The sequence below is a fragment of the Zootoca vivipara genome, chromosome 11 (assembly GCF_963506605.1).
Source record: "Zootoca vivipara chromosome 11, rZooViv1.1, whole genome shotgun sequence".
Classification (NCBI taxonomy): Eukaryota; Metazoa; Chordata; class Lepidosauria; order Squamata; family Lacertidae; genus Zootoca; species Zootoca vivipara.
Genome location: NC_083286.1, coordinates 4,916,319 through 4,928,765, shown reverse-complemented (window position 1 = coordinate 4,928,765; position 12,447 = coordinate 4,916,319).

The window sequence follows — 12,447 nt, the reverse complement described above, 5'->3', positions numbered from 1 at the left end:
TGTAGTTTGAATAGCGGATGATAAAATCAAGTCTTTGGAAAAGAGCATCAAATGATTACAGAAAGCACTAGGAATTTTTTTAAAAAAAACCCACCATGCACAAAGTGTTTAAAATCCCATAAAAATTAGAGCTAAAATCTGATGGTATCAGAACAACTCTGAGCCTAGGCTCCACAAAATCTATGTAAAATATCTGTGACTGCCTGCCTAAGAGATTCAATTTTTCCTGTTCCCCTCCTCAGTAAACAATTACATTAAATATTACTAGCTTAACTTGAAATATTATATTCTGCAATAGTTTACATAGCCAAGATCTCTTAAATGATGGGTACATGATCTCATCAAGCAATGACATAACGGCACCCATGATTAATCCTATCAATATTACTAAAAGTAACTTAAAATATTCGCCTATAAAATTCTAATATTATTATTTATGAAAATGTGTCAAATCTGGTACACTGTAATGAAATGATTCACAAGTTTTATGTGCCTGTGCATCGCAATTATACTAATCAAAGCGAATGAGCTTCCAATCTGCCAGAATACTATTTATTTATAAACTCTGTAATTGTATACTAATTACATTCAGAATTAATTAATGATCAACAGTCATTTGGCATACTAAATAGTGGTGGTTGTGACTGCAATGTATTCTGTATGGAAAGCTGTTCAAAGGTGGCAGGTGGCTCAACCACAATAATAGGGATGGAATTCAGGTGAGACCCAGGTACCTAATTGGTACTATCTGGGAGCCTCACTATTTATTTATTTTTACTTATATTAGGTAAAATTTTTATTATTATTAATAATAATAATAATACCTCACCCATCACTCTGGGCAGCTTCCAACAAAATATTAAAATACTAAATGGTCTGTTAAACATTAAAAGCTTTCCTTCAGATGTCTTCTAAAAATCTGGCAGCTGTTTTTCTCTTTGACATCTGGTGGGAGGGCGTTCCACAGGGCAGGCGCCACTACCGAGAAGTCCCTCTGCCTGGTTCCCTGTAACTTGGCTTCTCGCAGTGAGGGAACTACCAGAAGGCCCTCAGAGCTGGACCTCAGTGTCCACGCAGAACAGTGGGGGTGGAGACACTCCTTCAGGTAAATAGAAAGCCATAGAAATATTTAGAATATAAACTTCATTTTTTAAATTTTAATAAAAAGATTTTTATTTTATCTATACATGTTGTTTAGTCATTTAGTCGTGTCCGACTCTTCGTGACCCCATGGACCATAGCACACCAGAGAAGCTATGAGCTATGCCATGCAGGGCCACCCAAGATGGACAGGTCATAGTGGAGAGTTTTGACTAAACATGATCCACCTGGAGAAGGAACTGGCAAGCCACTCCAGTATCCCTGCCAAGAAAACTCCATGGACAAAGACAACAGGCATATCTATACATACACACACACAATTAAACATACTACAGCAGGCCATGGCACATCTTGTAATTTTTTAGGCGCACCTCTTAGCCTGAGTGTATTCCATGACATAATGTTCCCGTTCACATGTAACAAGTGGCTTAGTGCAAATAAGCAATCAAATATGCAGCCTCCCAGAGGCTGCTCCTGCAGGCCAATCAGGTTGTTGCATTCTAGGATCCTACCTGCCTGTTGTTCTAGGATCCAAGCTTAGTACATAACAAAAAGAAAAGAAAAGACCCAAGGATCTACAATTACATGGAACAATCCTTGAAATATATATAGATAACACATAATAATACATAAAGGATATGCAGTTTTTTCAGGCAGACATCCTGGGACTGTTTTTAAAAACTCAAGCCCAATATGAGCCATTACTTCAACCAGTGTGTGACTGTAGGAGAAACCTCCAAAGAGTCTGCTGGCTAATAACTGTTCTCGTAATTGTTGAGAATTGAACCACACTGTTGCTAAGCTCAGCTGAGGAACAATCTAATCTTTTTTTTAAAAAAAAAATTTATTAAAATATTTTCTTTAGTTACAAAAGTATGTGCAACGTCTCTTTTTTCAGGTCATAGAATCATTAATGTGTATAAATTGGGGGAGAAGAGAAGGGGGAGAGGGGGTTGGGGTGGGGTGGAACAATCTAATATTGATGGCAACCTGAAGAGAGAGCGATGCAGTACAGAAAATCCTTTTCCTAAACATGGATCTTATGTCTTGTTGACATATGTGACCTAGGAGAAATAAGTCTATTATCAAACACCTGGGAGTACATTCCCAAACTATTCTAAAGATGCCTGTCATTGTACGGCATGGCCTAAAATCAATAGACTGGTGTCTGAACTCATTTATAACAGAGCGCTGTGTTGCAGCTGAGTGACACTAAAAACATACCCAGCTCTTCCTGTTACATTGTCACTATTTTCCCCCAATCATAAACTAAGGATGGAGAAGGCCAAGCAGAGCCTATGCCCTTTGTGAAACCCTAAACTATGGGATTGGTGAAGCCTTTTAAGTGTTGTGATAACAAATAATCCTGAGTGACCCTGACCCAAATCTTAAATATTAGATCCCATTCTTCACGTGGAGAGGACATTGTTAGGACATTTATCTTTTGCTGCCACATAGTGAAACACAGCAGGAAAGTAGACCCCCCGTAATAGAGTTCTCTTGAAAACTGGAGCTTCGGTATCCACTATTGATCCGGAAGTTGCATGAGAAGATTCACGTCAGTTTCTCAGATGTATCAGCGGGAGGGCTCCCCCAGATTCCTAAAGGAGCAAAGGATGTTAGAAGCTAGCCTTGCTTTGATCATTATCTCTTGCAAAACTTCAAGAATGATTGGCCTACCAATCTAGCAAAGCAAACAAGCTCTGCAAGGAGGCTGGTTATTGACAGGCCTTCCTGCAGACTGAATTCCACAATGTTTCAAAGAGCTTATGCAAGGCCCAGGCTTTGACAGATTGTTATAACTGCGTAGCAGCCATGAAGAATCTTTAAAAAAGAAAGAAAAAAGAATAAACTACAGTCTGCACAGAATTTTGCATAGCTGCAGTAACTAACACATGCCATGGTTACATGGGTAACCAGGACTAGAGTGCTGCAACACACTCTATATGGGACTACCTGCGAACCGCTTTTGAAATCTTCAGTTGGTCAAGAATTCAGCATCCAGGAGGCCTTCTGGACCATAGGCATATTATGCCCATTTTGGAGCATCAACACTAGCTACCAATACTCTTCCAGGCACAATTCAAAGTGTTGGCTATTATTTATAATACACTGAATGGCTTTGGTCCAGAGTACCTAAAATACTGCCCTGGTTCTAAAATCTGATGGAGTGACCTATCAGGGTGCCACATGGATGAAGGCTAGGATAGATGGGGTGTTGGACGGGACCTTTTCTGTCACTGTGCCCTAATTGAGAAGCTCATTCTCCCACAGGAGGTTCATGTGACTTTGGCTGCATCCACGCTATAGAGATAAAGCACCCCCTCCACCCAAGAATCATGGGAACTGTAGTTTGTTAAGGGTGCTATAAAATGGAGCTCTGTGGTGGGTATACTACAGGTCTCGAAATTCTTTGGGGGGACTTTAAATGTATGGCATGCATATCTGTAAACAGAGAGCTGCACTAGGGGATACAGATGTGAGGGCCCCTCCTTCTGCAGCAGTTGCTGCTGTCCTTTCCGTCATTTCTTTTTAATTTTTTTTACTGAGTGGGCACACAGAGTGATGCTCCAGGCCATGAGGCCTTTCATCTTCATTCTCTAGTTTGCTGTGCCTCTCATCTTTACATTCGGATGGTCCCAACAAGATGGGCTCAGAAGCATTCTGGGAAATGAAGATGGCAGGCATGGCTATCTGCAGTAGCAGATCCACTTGGTAATAAATTCCTAAAGCAACTACCATCACTGACACATGGAAAGCAGGGCTGGGTGTGGGGAAGGAGACTGACCAGGCTGCAGGATAGGAAGAAGTGAGTCCCTTTTTCTTTTCTCAAAACTTTTTAAAGAAGGTTTGTCTCCTCTAAAGCAAAAGAAAGAAAAATAGTGCCACCCCCATCCAAGGCCTTTCATACACTGAAGATATAGTTTAGGACCAACTCGGTTCCCTTGACTGTAATTTGTTTTCACTGCTTTTAATATTGTATTTTTAAATGGCTGTAACCTTCCCTGAACATTATGGTGAACGGTGGATAAAAAATATATAATATACAGTAATAATAATAATTGCTAGCTAGTACAGGAAGATGCAGCTAGTCTGCTGATACCTGACAGTAGCTTCTGTTCTGTGCATTGTTGGTAAATAAACCTCCATATTGCACAGCTGTCTGATTAGAAACTGCATCCTGATGATTTCCCCTCATGAGGGCACCTTTATGGTTTATCATACAGGGTAATTGCAGCTTTCTGGGGAAGGGATTTGCCAGGACTTGCTGATCAAAAGGTTGGCGGTTCTAATCCCTGCAACGGAGTGAGCTCCCGTTGCTCGGTCCCAGCTCCTGCCAACCTAGCAGTTGGAAAGCACGTCAAAGTGCAAGTAGATAAATAGGAACCGCTCCAGCGGGAAGGTAAACGCCGTTTGCGTGTGCTGCTCTGGTTTGCCAGAAGCGGCTTTGTCATGCTGGCCACATGACCTGGAAGCTGTATGCCAGATCCCTCGACCAATAACACGAGATGAGCGCCGCAACCCCAGAGTCGGTCACGACTGGACCTAATGGTCATGGGTCCCTTTACTTTTTTATATATAGTGCATAAAAAGTGTGTGTCTCCCTGCATCACTCCATGTCTTTGATGTAATGTTCAGCACATCTTAGGGTTGTAAAAGTGCAGTACATACCCAGAAAGCTGCTGAGAAATAGCAGAAGTAATAGCACTTAAAGTGGATAGTTAGCATTCTGTCAAAATTTGAGCACAATCCCAGTGGTTTCAGAAAATTGCTGCTGTCATTCATTATTTGTGACCTGGTATACAGTAAGGTTTCCAGATGTCCCCATTTCCCAGGGACAGTCCACAGATGTACAAATCAGTCCCCTGACAAAATCCATCTATTTAGTAGGAAGTTGAAAAGTGTTCCCGGATTCATCCCATCTGGCTGGGTTCCCCCAGCCACTCTGGGCGGCTTCCAACAAAACATTAAAATACAGAAATCCATCAAAAGCTTCCCTAAAGAGGGCTACCTTAAGATGCCTTCCAAAGGTCTGTTAATTGTTGTTCTCTTTGACCTCTGGTGGGAGGGCGTTCCACAGGGTGGGTGCCACTACCCAGAAGGCCCTCTGCCTGGTTCCCTGTAACTTGGCTTCTCGTAGCGAGGGAACTGCCAGAAGGCCCTCAGCATTGGACCTCAGTGTCCGGGCAGAACGATGGGGGTGGAGACGCTCCTTCAGGTATACTGGACCGAGGCCGTTTAGGGCTTTAAAGGTCAGCACCAACACTTTGAATTGTGCTCAGAAATGTACTGGGAGCCAACGTAGGTCTTTCAGGACCGGTGTTATGTGGTCTCGGCAGCCACTCCCAGTCACCAGTCTAGCTGCCACCATCTGGATTAATTGTAGTTTCCGGGTCACCTTCAATACATAGAGTGTATTGCAGTAGTCCAAGTGAGAGATAACTAGAGCATGCACCACTCTTGCGAGACACTCCGCGGGCAGGTAGGGTCTCAACCTGCGTACCAGATGGAGCTGATAAACAGCTGCCCTGGACACAGAATTGACCTGCGCCTCCATGGACAGCTGTGAGTCCAGATGATAGGGATGAGGGAACGCTCTCGCCATCCCTATGTGAAGGGTATTCCGTTAAAGGAATCCAGGGACTCAATGGTTTGGTCAACCCTGTGAGGGGTTGTGCCTGTGTCTGAGTCTAGGGGGACATCTGGGTGGTGGACATAGCTTGTTCCCAGCTTTCTGCCTATCCAGGTGTTCACCCTTGGCTGATCTATGCTGGTGCCCTGGGTCAGCGCTGCCTGCAAGGGTGCAAGGAGCTAGTTGAACCAGAGCCTATGCAACCACTCACCTGATGTAATCAATAAAGTTGTGGCCTAAATTCTGCCAAAAAACAAACCAAAATTTGAGTCTTGTCTGAATTTAAGGGGGAGGTTTAAAGGTCTGAGCATGCAAGTTACTTTCCAGTTTTTAAAAATGATATTTAATTTCAAACTAAAGCAAAAGAAATAACCAAGCATAACATTGCTGGGAGGTTCTGTAAACACCATATATTTAAAGCACAACTTCACTCCCATCCTCAAAAACAGTTCGTGAGAACTGTAGTTTCTTAAGGATATTGGGAATTATAGCTCTGAAGTAAACTACAGGTCCCAGGATTCTGGGTGGGGTGTGTGTGTACATCCATGGAATGCACAGAGTCAAAGTTTTGTCAAAGTGGAGCATCCAAGGCCCCAGAGATTTGGTGCTGTGTGAAATGTGGTAGTTTATGGGATGTTTCAGCTTCCCAGAGTCTCTTTGCACTTACAGGACAGGCCACCATAAAGATATGGCCTGCAGACCAATGACCAGATCCTTACTGGGTGAGTTTGGATCACATGTGTCTGCCACCACCATCATGCCTAGTTTGGCGATTTGACTAATCTAGAACTTGCCTTTCTTGTGCCTTAAGCAAACCATTATTTCATGAAATAGACCGTGATCTTCTGCTTCATGAGTGTATTGCATCATTTACGGGTTGTTAACGTCCATTATAAAGCAGGTTACTGTTTAACTATAGTTTATTTAATGGATAATGAATTCTCTATCAAACTGCTCTAGTATCTAAAGTCTATACCTGACAATTTTGCCTTCAGGCAGTAAGGACTCCCAAGAGGAAACACTATCTTTTAGTTGCCTGTTGCTCCAGAACGCATTTACACCAACATACAGTATAAGTAGCGATAACTGATGTGAGCGGGGGGGGGGGGGGTTGATGAGTTTCAGCTGCCTGTGGCTGACACCAAACTAGAGCTGTCAGGTATGTGGTGGACTTTGCCCTCTATCACCCCCTTCCATTATATCTAATCTCTACCCACTCAAACAAATATTTGCATATTAATTTTAAGTATATACAGCTATGGATATCCTAAGCTTTGAAAATAAAGGGAGACAACTAAACACAAGAGCTCTGATTTAGCTAAATTATGGCTTTAATCATTTTACTGGCAATTCCTGCTACAATAGTTCCACACACTTTAATCCCCAACACATAATTTCCTCAGCCCAAATGTTTGCAGATTAATGCATGGCCTAAAATGCCCCTTACCTCTCTCTATCTTTCTGGTCCTTCAAGACCCATTTTTCCCTGGGATTTCAGTTGCTGCATAAGCTTTTGTTTTTGCTACCAATACACACTTAATTCTTTAGCTGCTTAAAAACCTAATAAATCTTCATGTACTAAATAGCTTTGCTCTGTGTCTCCTTCCATCTCTTTGATCTAGCCATCCAGGAGTAATCCATGGGTAATTATAACTTCTGAGCTTCTTTTAGCCTAAAAAGAGCCAATTTATCACAAACTGTCATGAATCCTGATTTAAAATTATCAAGAGCCCAATTACCAATAGAAATAAGGGATACTTCTTTCCAATTAAAGTGATTGATTTCACATAAAAACCAAGTAACATTTCACTTTTTAATTATGCATTCTTATCAAATGTGAAGAGGTTCTCCCACATTTTATTTTACATTCCAAGAGTATACTTTAACAAACATTAATCATATGCTGATATAATGCCAAGCCTAATAATTTGACACCTTAATTTGACAGAAACTAATCTATCAAAATACCCTATCACTTTTAATGGTTAATCCTAGTTACTAGCATCTAGTAATTTGGAGAAGCAAAATAAGAAAACTGACTTGCTATATTCACAGCACAATGCTATGCATAGCTACTCAGAAGCAAGGTCTACTATGTTCAGTGGAGCTGACTCCATAATGACTGGTTAGAATCACAGCCTGATTCATCTATCATATTAAATCCATCCTATAAGACACTTCAATTTCATATACTTTTATGGGGGGGAATGAAAACCCAGTTTCAGATAAACTGAGACCATCTTTAATACTACCCATGATGAAATGAAAATATCAAAATACTGTATGTATCTTCAATCCCAGCAGACCAGAGAACTTCAACTCCATGCCAAAGCTTTTGCCATGCATTCCTGAACTGGTAGTTTTACAAGGGCATTGTGGGAAACAAATCACTTTTCAAATCACTGACTTGACGGTAATTCTTTGGTGGGCAGAAGACCTGCCTGGGTATTATGTTCTTTCACCCATGCTTCTTTTCACATGCAGAAAAGTTTTATTTGGGCTGCTTTCTTATTGTCATTGTTGAATCCTTGGATGAGCATTGAGGGAAAGGGGGGGGGTCCTGTTTAGTTACATTTTATTTTATGTAGACTTCCAACATATTACCCCTGGGATGGTGCAGGTGAGAAGTTGCTGTGGTCTAAACCACTGAGCCTCTTGGGCTCGCCGATCAGAAGGTCAGCCGTTCAAATCCCCATGACGGGGTGAGCTCCCATTGCTCGGTCCCAGCTCCTGCCAACCTAGCAGCTCAAAAGCACGTCAAAGTGCAAGTAGGTAAATAGGTACCACTCCAGCGGGAAGATAAGTGGCGTTTCCGTGGCACTGCTCTGGTTTCGGTGTTCTGTTGCACCAGAAGCGGTTTAGTCTTGCTGGCCACGACCCAGAAAAACTGTCTGCCGACAAATGCTGGCCCCTCAGTCTGTAAAGCGAGATGAGCACCACAACCCCAGAGTCGTCTGCAACTGGACTTAACTGTCAGGGGTCCTTTACCTTTCAACTAACCAAGACAGCATTCTCTTAAACTTCCATATAATGACCTAGTTTTCATGTCATCACCACTGACTCCCAGAGTTCACGTCTGCTTTGCTCTTCCATTGGCTTTTTAGGTCAATGTTGGATGGCAGCTAAGCCAAGGTTTGGCTTCTTGTCCAAACCTAGGATGATGGTTAAGGCTTCTCCTCCTCAACCACAACATGTAACCATAGGACAAAACTTGGCAATAGCTAAAGGAGGAGACACCTTAAATACATTCCTCAGTTCAGACACACCAAACCAAAGCTTGGTTTAGCTGCAATGCTGCATCTACTTAAAAGCCCAAGGAGAAAGAAGCAAGGAGGTTGTGATCTGCTCACTGGGATCAGCATGTTTATGCACTTGTGCAAAACCATGGCTTGTTTAGCATGACATGCCAATGCAGCCACTGGCGAAAGCAAATGAACTGGGATTTTGTAATAAAAGTGAATATATACATACAGAAATCTCACAACCTGTCTATTCAGCTCACTTTAATCACAGGCCATTCATCCACTGGTGGTCATCAATACTAGTATTTAAAAGGGCAGCTGGATATTGCAGGAGAAAAAGTAGTATGGACCTTCAGACTAGATTAAATAACTACGTATAGGACTGTTAAAATGTTTGTATTTGAAAGCAGATTACATATTGGGACTGTGGAGCTTAATTGAGAATATAATGCTAATGGGGTAACCAACACGGGCGCGTAGCAAGGGAGGGGCGATGGGGGTGGGGAGCCCCAGGCAGCACTCTGGCGGGGGGCAGCGCCCCTGGCCCCTCTCCACCCTCCACCGACAACGGCTGCCGTGGCACAACCACCATCGTGAAGACGCCCTGATGTTGCGCCGGCAACCTGTGAGCAAGCTGCAGAGCGAGGCTTTTTTAAAAAAACCTCACTCTGTGGCTTTCTCGCAGCTTGCCAGCGCCCCCTCTGCCCGGCAACCCGCTCCGTAGCACGCTCTGCTTCTTCCTCCTCGGGCGGAGGAGGTGAGGGGTGGGCCAGGGAGGGGCTACAGAGCGGCCATGCGCAGTCCATCCGGGCTGACACTGCTGCTCCCGAGCAGCAACTCATAATAATATAATAATAATTTATTATTTATACCCCAGCCACTCTCGGCGGCTTCCAACAGAAAAATAAAACACAATAATCTATTAAACATTGAAAGCCTCCCTGAACAGGGCAGCCTTCAGATGTCTTCTAAAAGTCTGGTAGTTGTTTTCCTCTTTGACATCTGTTGGGAGGGCGTTCCACAGGGCAGGCGCCACCACCGAGAAGGCCCTCTGCCTAGTTCCCTGCAACTTGGCTTCTCGCAACGAGGGAACCGCCAGAAGGCCCTCGCGGTGCTGGACCTCAGTGTCCGGGCAGAATGATGGAGGTGGAGACGCTCCTTCAGGTATACTGGACTGAGGCAATTTAGGGCTTTAAAGGTCAGCACCAACACTTTGAATTGTGCTCGGAAACGTACTGGGAGCCAATGTAGATCTTTCAAGACCGGTGTTATGTGGTCTTGGCGGCCGCTCCCAGTCACCAATCTAGCTGCTGCATTCTGGATTAGTTGTAGTTTCCGAGTCACCTTCAAGGGTAGCCCCATGTAGAGCGCATTGCAGTAGTCCAAGCGGGAGATAACTAGAGCAGTGTTTCTCAACCAGTGTGCCTCCAGATGTTTTGGGACTACAACTCCCATCATCCCTAGCTAGCAAGACCAGTGGTCAGGAATGATGGGAGTTGTAGTCCCAAAACATCTGGAGGCACACTGGTTGAGAAACACTGAACTAGAGCATGCACCACTCTTGCTAGACAGTCTGCAGGCAGGTAGGGTCTCAGCCTGCGTACCAGATGAAGCTGATAGACAGCTGCCCTGGACACAGAATTGACCTGCACCTCCATGGACAGCTGTGAGTCCAAAATGACTCCCAGGCTGTGCACCTGGTCCTTCAGGGGCAGTTACCCCATTCAGAACCAGGGAATCCTCCACACCCGCCCGCCTCCTGTCCCCCCCCCCCCAAGGCTGCCCCGTGCAAAAAGCAGCACAGACGGGGCAGCCTTACATGCGCTGTTCACACGCAGCAGCCTTATGAGTTGCCACTTGCTCGGCGAATTGTAAGGTTGTCGCAGGAGCAGCAGCGCCAACCTGGACGGAGTGCGCATGCACCGTTCATCCTGGCACGCGTGCCATGACATCACAACGCATGCACACTGCGGAGTGACGCCCCCGCCCCCAGGGGGTGCCACCCCGGGCAGCCAAGCGGCACCGTTCACCGCTGAACCAACGTGGTGCCCTCCAGCTTGCATTGTTCCTAACCAATGGTCATGGTGGGTGATGGGTTCAGCAACATCTGATGGAACCACTTTGGCAAAGCCTGAAGCAAGCAATATCCAGAATATGTGCAAATATGTGAGTTTACTAGCCCACCGCTGAACTGAGGTAGCAGATTCACATAAAACGCTTTTGAACAGATTTAAAACTTCAGGTGGTAGGACTGCGTGTGGTTTTAAAAAAAAGTCTCTCAAAAATAGTTTCACATCCCATTTTGAGTTTTCAAAGTTAAAACAAACTAGATCAAATTCACCAGTAATACTTTAAAAGACTTTTATTATTTTTCAGTTTAGTATATACAAAGAAAAACTTGGTTATTTTAAACAAAGCAGGGAGGACTCTTTCTTCTATATTGACCCACATGCTTTTAAGTAAAAACTCCAGGAATATAAAAGGGTTGTTCTTAATATGATGATGATGATGATGATGATGATGATGATGATGATGATGATGATGTATTAAACTGTACATGAGATTGTACACGAAATTGATGACTGTCTCCGTGGCTCTAAGAAATCCAATCTTGAGAAACGAACTGATCAGGTGGCCAAATTCTATCAACAATGTTATTTCATTAAAAACAAACAAACAGCTAAAGGAGCAATTTAAAGGGGGGAAAAGCCATGATCTAATGAATGTAGTCTTTGAGAAATAAACAGTTTTGGTTAAAAATTATTTTTAAGGGTAACATTATTGGTCAGATGGGTGAGTTATACCAGAGAGTGAACATGAAATAGAATGCAAGGGGAAGATATACTGAACCTTCTTTTCACAAGTTAAGAGTGTTGGCCATTTCATACATACATACATTTCACAACAGTTGTGTCCTACATGGACACAATCTCTGTACAGGTAATAATAATTTTAAAAAACTAGAATTATGTATGATGAGCAAGGGGGTGGGGTCATGGCTCAGTGGAAGAGCATCTGCTTGGCATGCAGAAGGTCCCAGGTTCAAACCCCAGTGTGCCCCTGTAGGGCTGAGACTCCAGAGAGCTGTTGCCAGAAAGTGCAGACAATGCTGAGCTAGAGGGAGCAATGGTCTGACTCGGTAAAGGAAGCAAGGCCTCTTTCTGCTGCGAGTGCATCTTCCAAGAAGGCACAAAAGGTGTGACATGGCCCCTGAACAAAAACATCATTGGGGGGAATTGTGTGGGATCTTGTGAACATGAAGGCAATATTGGTCTCAAAACAGGCAGGAAGGCACAGGGAAAGAAAGTGATTTTGGTTTCTGTGCAGTAGAATGGAAAGGGCGCCAAATGGAAATGTCTTTAAGTCAGAAGTAGTTCAGCATTTTAAAAGCAGGGGATAGAACTGCAGCACAGTATAGTTAAGTGTGTGCTTAACAATTCCATGGTCAAAGTCAGCAAAACTTAACAGGCT